We start from the raw sequence: 10,000 nt of genomic DNA, 5'->3' as shown, positions 1-10,000 counted from the left end.
ACGTCAACAAGGGGCAACAAACACACCTTAGTACAGAACGTCAACAAGGAGCAACACACACACCTTAGTACAGAACGTCAATAAGGGGCAACACACACCTTAGTACAGAACGTCAACAAGGGGCAACACACACACCTTAGTACAGAACGTCAATAAGGGGCAACACACACCTTAGTACAGAACGTCAACAAGGGGCAACACACACACCTTAGTACAGAACGTCAACAAGGAGCAACACACACACCTTAGTACAGAACGTCAACAAGGAGCAGCACACACACCTTAGTACAGAACGTCAATAAGGGGCAACACACACACCTTAGTACAGAACGTCAATAAGGGGCAACACACACACCTTAGTACAGAACGTCAATAAGGGGCAACACACACACCTTAGTACAGAACGTCAATAAGGGGCAACACACACACACCTTAGTACAGAACGTCAACAAGGGGCAGCACACACACCTTAGTACAGAACGTCAACAAGGGGCAACACACACCTTAGTACAGAACGTCAACAAGGGGCAGCACACACCTTAGTACAGAACGTCAACAAGGGGCAACACACACACCTTAGTACAGAACGTCAACAAGGGGCAACACACACACCTTAGTACAGAACGTCAACAAGGGGCAGCACACACACCTTAGTACAGAACGTCAACAAGGGGCAGCACACACACCTTAGTACAGAACGTCAACAAGGGGCAGCACACACCTTAGTACAGAACGTCAATAAGGGGCAATACACACACCTTAGTACAGAACGTCAATAAGGGGCAACACACACCTTAGTACAGAACGTCAATAAGGGGCAACACACACACCTTAGTACAGAACGTCAATAAGGGGCAACACACACCTTAGTACAGAACGTCAACAAGGAGCAACACATACACCTTAGTACAGAACGTCAACAAGGGGCAGCACACACACCTTAGTACAGACCGTCAACAAGGGGCAGCACACACACCTTAGTACAGAACGTCAATAAGGGGCAACACACACCTTAGTACAGAACGTCAACAAGGGGCAACACACACCTTAGTACAGAACGTCAATAAGGGGCAACACACACACCTTAGTACAGAACGTCAATAAGGGGCAACACACACACCTTAGTACAGAACGTCAATAAGGGGCAACACACACCTTAGTACAGAACGTCAACAAGGAGCAACACATACACCTTAGTACAGAACGTCAACAAGGGGCAGCACACACACCTTAGTACAGACCGTCAACAAGGGGCAGCACACACCTTAGTACAGAACGTCAATAAGGGGCAACACACACCTTAGTACAGAACGTCAACAAGGGGCAACACACACCTTAGTACAGAACGTCAACAAGGAGCAGCACACACACCTTAGTACAGAACGTCAACAAGGAGCAGCACACACACCTTAGTACAGAACGTCAACAAGGAGCAGCACACACACCTTAGTACAGAACGTCAACAAGGGGCAGCACACACACCTTAGTACAGAACGTCAACAAGGAGCAGCACACACCTTAGTACAGAACGTCAACAAGGAGCAGCACACACACCTTAGTACAGAACGTCAACAAGGAGCAGCACACACACCTTAGTACAGAACGTCAACAAGGGGCAGCACACACACCTTAGTACAGAACGTCAACAAGGAGCAGCACACACACCTTAGTACAGAACGTCAACAAGGGGCAGCACACACACCTTAGTACAGAACGTCAACAAGGGGCAGCACACACACCTTAGTACAGAACGTCAACAAGGAGCAGCACACACCTTAGTACAGAACGTCAACAAGGAGCAACACACATCTTAGTACAGAACGTCAACAAGGGGCAGCACACACCTTAGTACAGAACGTCAACAAGGAGCAGCACACACACCTTAGTACAGAACGTCAACAAGGAGCAGCACACACCTTAGTACAGAACGTCAACAAGGGGCAGCACACACACCTTAGTACAGAACGTCAACAAGGGGCAGCACACATCTTAGTACAGAACGTCAACAAGGGGCAATACACACACCTTAGTACAGAACGTCAACAAGGGGCTACACACACCTTAGTACAGAACGTCAACAAGGGGCAGCACACACCTTAGTACAGAACGTCAACAAGGGGCAGCACACACCTTAGTACAGAACGTCAACAAGGGGCAGCACACACCTTAGTACAGAACGTCAAGGGGCAACACACACACCTTAGTACAGAACGTCAACAAGGGGCAGCACACACACCTTAGTACAGAACGTCAACAAGGAGCAGCACACACACCTTAGTACAGAACATCAACAAGGAGCAACACACACACCTTAGTACAGAACGTCAACAAGGAGCAGTACACACCTTAGTACAGAACGTCAACAAGGAGCAGCACACACACCTTAGTACAGAACGTCAACAAGGAGCAACACACACACCTTAGTACAGAACGTCAACAAGGAGCAACACACACACCTTAGTACAGAACGTCAACAAGGAGCAGCACACACCTTAGTACAGAACGTCAACAAGGGGCAACACACACACCTTAGTACAGAACGTCAACAAGGGGCAACACACACACCTTAGTACTGAACGTCAACAAGGAGCAACACACACACCTTAGTACAGAACGTCAACAAGGAGCAGCACACACACCTTAGTACAGAACGTCAACAAGGGTCAACACACACACCTTAGTACAGAACGTCAACAAGGGGCAACACACACACACCTTAGTACAGAACGTCAACAAGGGGCAGCACACACACCTTAGTACAGAACGTCAACAAGGGGCAGCACACACACCTTAGTACAGAACGTCAACAAGGGGCAGCACACACACCTTAGTACAGAACGTCAACAAGGGGCAGCACACACACCTTAGTACAGAACGTCAACAAGGAGCAGCACACACACCTTAGTACAGAACGTCAACAAGGGGCAGCACACACCTTAGTACAGAACGTCAACAAGGAGCAGCACACACACCTTAGTACAGAACGTCAACAAGGAGCAACACACACACCTTAGTACAGAACGTCAACAAGGGGCAACACACACACCTTAGTACAGAACGTCAACAAGGGGCAACAAACACACCTTAGTACAGAACGTCAACAAGGAGCAACACACACACCTTAGTACAGAACGTCAATAAGGGGCAACACACACCTTAGTACAGAACGTCAACAAGGGGCAACACACACACCTTAGTACAGAACGTCAATAAGGGGCAACACACACCTTAGTACAGAACGTCAACAAGGGGCAACACACACACCTTAGTACAGAACGTCAACAAGGAGCAACACACACACACCTTAGTACAGAACGTCAACAAGGAGCAGCACACACACCTTAGTACAGAACGTCAATAAGGGGCAACACACACACCTTAGTACAGAACGTCAATAAGGGGCAACACACACACCTTAGTACAGAACGTCAATAAGGGGCAACACACACACCTTAGTACAGAACGTCAATAAGGGGCAACACACACACACCTTAGTACAGAACGTCAACAAGGGGCAGCACACACACCTTAGTACAGAACGTCAACAAGGGGCAACACACACCTTAGTACAGAACGTCAACAAGGGGCAGCACACACCTTAGTACAGAACGTCAACAAGGGGCAACACACACACCTTAGTACAGAACGTCAACAAGGGGCAACACACACACCTTAGTACAGAACGTCAACAAGGAACAGCACACACACCTTAGTACAGAACGTCAACAAGGGGCAGCACACACACCTTAGTACAGAACGTCAACAAGGGGCAGCACACACACCTTAGTACAGAACGTCAACAAGGGGCAGCACACACCTTAGTACAGAACGTCAACAAGGGGCAGCACACACCTTAGTACAGAACGTCAATAAGGGGCAATACACACACCTTAGTACAGAACGTCAATAAGGGGCAACACACACCTTAGTACAGAACGTCAATAAGGGGCAACACACACACCTTAGTACAGAACGTCAATAAGGGGCAACACACACCTTAGTACAGAACGTCAACAAGGAGCAACACATACACCTTAGTACAGAACGTCAACAAGGGGCAGCACACACACCTTAGTACAGACCGTCAACAAGGGGCAGCACACACACCTTAGTACAGAACGTCAATAAGGGGCAACACACACCTTAGTACAGAACGTCAACAAGGGGCAACACACACCTTAGTACAGAACGTCAATAAGGGGCAACACACACACCTTAGTACAGAACGTCAATAAGGGGCAACACACACCTTAGTACAGAACGTCAACAAGGAGCAACACATACACCTTAGTACAGAACGTCAACAAGGGGCAGCACACACACCTTAGTACAGACCGTCAACAAGGGGCAGCACACACACCTTAGTACAGAACGTCAATAAGGGGCAACACACACCTTAGTACAGAACGTCAACAAGGGGCAACACACACCTTAGTACAGAACGTCAACAAGGAGCAGCACACACACCTTAGTACAGAACGTCAACAAGGAGCAGCACACACACCTTAGTACAGAACGTCAACAAGGAGCAGCACACACACCTTAGTACAGAACGTCAACAAGGGGCAGCACACACACCTTAGTACAGAACGTCAACAAGGAGCAGCACACACCTTAGTACAGAACGTCAACAAGGAGCAGCACACACACCTTAGTACAGAACGTCAACAAGGAGCAGCACACACACCTTAGTACAGAACGTCAACAAGGGGCAGCACACACACCTTAGTACAGAACGTCAACAAGGAGCAGCACACACACCTTAGTACAGAACGTCAACAAGGGGCAGCACACACACTTAGTACAGAACGTCAACAAGGGGCAGCACACACACCTTAGTACAGAACGTCAACAAGGAGCAGCACACACCTTAGTACAGAACGTCAACAAGGAGCAACACACATCTTAGTACAGAACGTCAACAAGGGCAGCACACACCTTAGTACAGAACGTCAACAAGGAGCAGCACACACACCTTAGTACAGAACGTCAACAAGGAGCAGCACACACTTAGTACAGAACGTCAACAAGGGGCAGCACACACACCTTAGTACAGAACGTCAACAAGGGGCAGCACACATCTTAGTACAGAACGTCAACAAGGGGCAATACACACACCTTAGTACAGAACGTCAACAAGGGGCTACACACACCTTAGTACAGAACGTCAACAAGGGGCAGCACACACCTTAGTACAGAACGTCAACAAGGGGCAGCACACACCTTAGTACAGAACGTCAAGGGGCAACACACACCTTAGTACAGAACGTCAAGGGGCAACACACACACCTTAGTACAGAACGTCAACAAGGGGCAGCACACACACCTTAGTACAGAACGTCAACAAGGGGCAGCACACACACCTTAGTACAGAACATCAACAAGGAGCAACACACACACCTTAGTACAGAACGTCAACAAGGAGCAGTACACACCTTAGTACAGAACGTCAACAAGGAGCAGCACACACACCTTAGTACAGAACGTCAACAAGGAGCAACACACACACCTTAGTACAGAACGTCAACAAGGAGCAACACACACACCTTAGTACAGAACGTCAACAAGGAGCAGCACACACCTTAGTACAGAACGTCAACAAGGGGCAACACACACACCTTAGTACAGAACGTCAACAAGGGGCAACACACACACCTTAGTACAGAACGTCAACAAGGAGCAACACACACACCTTAGTACAGAACGTCAACAAGGAGCAGCACACACACCTTAGTACAGAACGTCAACAAGGGTCAACACACACACCTTAGTACAGAACGTCAACAAGGGGCAACACACACACACCTTAGTACAGAACGTCAACAAGGGGCAGCACACACACCTTAGTACAGAACGTCAACAAGGGGCAGCACACACACCTTAGTACAGAACGTCAACAAGGGGCAGCACACACACCTTAGTACAGAACGTCAACAAGGGGCAGCACACACACCTTAGTACAGAACGTCAACAAGGGGCAACACACACCTTAGTACAGAACGTCAACAAGGAGCAACACACACACCTTAGTACAGAACGTCAACAAGGGGCAACACACACACCTTAGTACAGAACGTCAACAAGGAGCAACACACACACCTTAGTACAGAACGTCAACAAGGAGCAACACACACACCTTAGTACAGAACGTCAACAAGGAGCAGCACACACCTTAGTACAGAACGTCAACAAGGGGCAACACACACACCTTAGTACAGAACGTCAACAAGGGGCAACACACACACCTTAGTACAGAACGTCAACAAGGAGCAACACACACACCTTAGTACAGAACGTCAACAAGGAGCAGCACACACACCTTAGTACAGAACGTCAACAAGGGTCAACACACACACCTTAGTACAGAACGTCAACAAGGGGCAACACACACACACCTTAGTACAGAACGTCAACAAGGGGCAGCACACACACCTTAGTACAGAACGTCAACAAGGGGCAGCACACACACCTTAGTACAGAACGTCAACAAGGGGCAGCACACACCTTAGTACAGAACGTCAACAAGGGGCAGCACACACACCTTAGTACAGAACGTCAACAAGGGGCAACACACACCTTAGTACAGAACGTCAACAAGGAGCAACACACACACCTTAGTACAGAACGTCAACAAGGGGCAACACACACACCTTAGTACAGAACGTCAACAAGGGGCAACACACACACCTTAGTACAGAACGTCAACAAGGAGCAGCACACACACCTTAGTACAGAACGTCAACAATGGGCAACACACACACCTTAGTACAGAACGTCAACAAGGAGCAGCACACACACCTTAGTACAGAACGTCAACAAGGGGCAGCACACACCTTAGTACAGAACGTCAACAAGGGGCAGCACACACACCTTAGTACAGAACGTCAACAAGGAGCAGCACACCAGGCCTGTCCCAACCTTTACAGCTAACAAACTCAAACCTTTACAAGCTGATTCATGGAGATTCCCCCTACTGATGACATTAGTACCTTTAGTGCAGCACACACCAACACACAACACATGTTTCACTATGCTTGTGGAGACTAAAACTAGATTTCCATTCAAAATCCTATTTTCCTTAACCCCTAAACCCATACCTTAACCCCTAAACCCATACCTTAACCCCTAAACCCATACCTTAACCCCTAACCCATACCTTAACCCCTAAACCCATACCTTAACCCCTAACCCATACCTTAACCCCTAAACCCATACCTTAACCCCTAACCCATACCTTAACCCCTAACCCATACCTTAACCCCTAACCCATACCTTAACCCCTAACCCATACCTTAACCCCTAACCCATACCTTAACCCCTAACCCATACCTTAACCCTTAACCCCTAACCCATACCTTAACCCCTAAACCCTAAACCCATACCTTAACCCCTAAACCCATACCTTAACCCCTAAACCCATACCTTAACCCCTAAACCCATACCTTAACCCCTAGAGGTAATGATGCCCTAGACACATCACTAGAGGTAATGATGCCCTAGACACATCACTAGAGGTAATGATGCCCTAGCCACGTCACTAGAGGTAATGATGCCCTAGACACATCACTAAAGGTAATGATGCCCTAGACACATCACTAGAGGTAATGACACATCACCAGAGGTAATGACACATCACTAGTGGTAATGACACATCACTAGTGGTAATGACACATCACTAGAGGTAATGACACATCACTAGAGGTAATGACACAGCACTAGAGGTAATGATGCCCTAGACACATCACTAGAGGTAATGACACATCACCAGAGGTAATGACACATCACTAGTGGTAATGACACAACACTAGTGGTAATGACACATCACTAGAGGTAATGATGTGCTAGACACATCACTAGAGGTAATGACACATCACTAGAGGTAATGACGCATCACTAGTGGTAATGATGCCCTAGACACATCACTAGAGGTAATGATACCCTAGCCACATCACTAGAGGTAATGACACATCACTAGAGGTCATGATGCCCTAGCCACATCACTAGAGGTCATGATGCCCTAGCCACATCACTAGAGGTCATGATGCCCTAGCCACATCACTAGAGGTCATGATGCCCTAGCCACATCACTAGAGGTCATGATGCCCTAGCCACATCACTAGAGGTAATGATGACCTAGACACATCACTAGAGGTCATGATGCCCTAGACACATCACTAGAAGTAATGACACATCACTAGAGGTAATGATGCCCTAGCCACATAACTAGAGGTAATGACACATCACTAGAGGTAATGACACATCACTAGAGGTAATGATGCCCTAGCCACATCACTAGAGGTAATGATGCCCTAGCCACATCACTAGAGGTAATGATGCCCTAGCCACATCACTAGAGGTCATGACACATCACTAGAGGTAATGATGCCCTAGACACATCACTAGATGTAATGATAACCTAGACACATCACTAAAGGTAATGATACCCTAGACACATCACTAGAGGTAATGATGCCCTAGCCACATCACTAGAGGTAATGATGCCCTAGCCACATCACTAGAGGTAATGATGCCCTAGCCACATCACTAGAGGTAATGATGCCCTAGACACATCACTAGAGGTAATGATGCCCTAGACACATCACTAGAGGTAATGACACATCACTAGAGGTAATGATGCCCTAGCCACATAACTAGAGGTAATGACACATCACTAGAGGTAATGATACCCTAGACACATCACTAGAGGTAATGATGCCCTAGCCACATCACTAGAGGTAATGATGCCCTAGACACATCACTAGAGGTAATGACACATCACTAGAGGTCATGATGCCCTAGCAACATCACTAGAGGTCATGATGCCCTAGCAACATCACTAGAGGTCATGATGCCCTAGCCACATCACTAGAGGTCATGATGCCCTAGCCACATCACTAGAGGTAATGATGACCTAGACACATAACTAGAGGTCATGATGCCCTAGACACATCACTAGAGGTAATGACACATCACTAGAGGTAATGACACATCACTAGAGGTAATGATTCCCTAGCCACATAACTAGAGGTAATGACACATCACTAGAGGTAATTTCACATCACTAGAGGTAATGATGCCTTAGCCACATCACTAGAGGTAATGATGCCCTAGCCACATCACTAGAGGTCATGACACATCACTAGAGGTAATGATGCCCTAGCCACATCACTAGTGGTAATGATGCCCTAGACACCTCACTAGTGGTAATGATACCCTAGACACATCACTAGAGGTAATGATGCCCTAGACACATCACTAGAGGTAATGACACATCACTAGAGGTAATGATGCCCTAGCCACATCACTAGAGGTATTGATGCCCTAGACACATCACTAGAGGTAATGATGCCCTAGACACATCACTAGAGGTAATGATGCCCTAGCCACATCACTAGAGGTAATGATGCCCTAGCCACATCACTAGAGGTAATGATGCCCTAGACACGTCACTAGTGGTAATGATACCCTAGACACATCACTAGAGGTAATGATGCCCTAGCCACATCACTAGAGGTAATGATGCCCTAGGCACGTCACTAGTGGTAATGATGCCCTAGACACATCACTAGAGGTAATGATACCCTAGACACATCACTAGAGGTAATGATGCCCTAGACACGTCACTAGTGGTAATGATACCCTAGACACATCACTAGAGGTAATGATACCCTAGCCACATCACTAGAAGTAATGATGCCCTAGACACATCACTAGAGGTAATGATGCCCTAGCCACATCACTAGAGGTAATGACACATCCCTAGCCACATCACTAGAGGTAATGATGCCCTAGCCACATCACTAGAGGTAATGATGCCCTAGACACGTCACTAGAGGTAATGATGCCCTAGCCACACCACTAGAGGTAATGACACATCACTAGAGGTAATGACACATCACTAGAGGTAATGACACATCACTAGTTGTAATGATGCCCTAGTCACATCACTAGAGGTAATGACATCACTAGAGGTAATGATGCCCTAGCCACATCACTAGAG

General features: G+C 47.3%; 1 pseudogene; it reads right to left on the bottom strand.

The window, feature by feature from the left end:
* The window catches only part of LOC135531163 (Krueppel-like factor 3), a 44,733-nt pseudogene that overhangs the window by 24,366 nt on the left and 10,367 nt on the right, over positions 1-10,000 (bottom strand).

Source organism: Oncorhynchus masou, unplaced genomic scaffold, assembly GCF_036934945.1.
Source record: "Oncorhynchus masou masou isolate Uvic2021 unplaced genomic scaffold, UVic_Omas_1.1 unplaced_scaffold_1538, whole genome shotgun sequence".
NCBI lineage: Eukaryota > Metazoa > Chordata > Actinopteri > Salmoniformes > Salmonidae > Oncorhynchus > Oncorhynchus masou.
The sequence above is the reverse complement of the archived record's forward strand: the minus strand, read 5'-3'. Positions and strand labels throughout refer to the sequence as shown.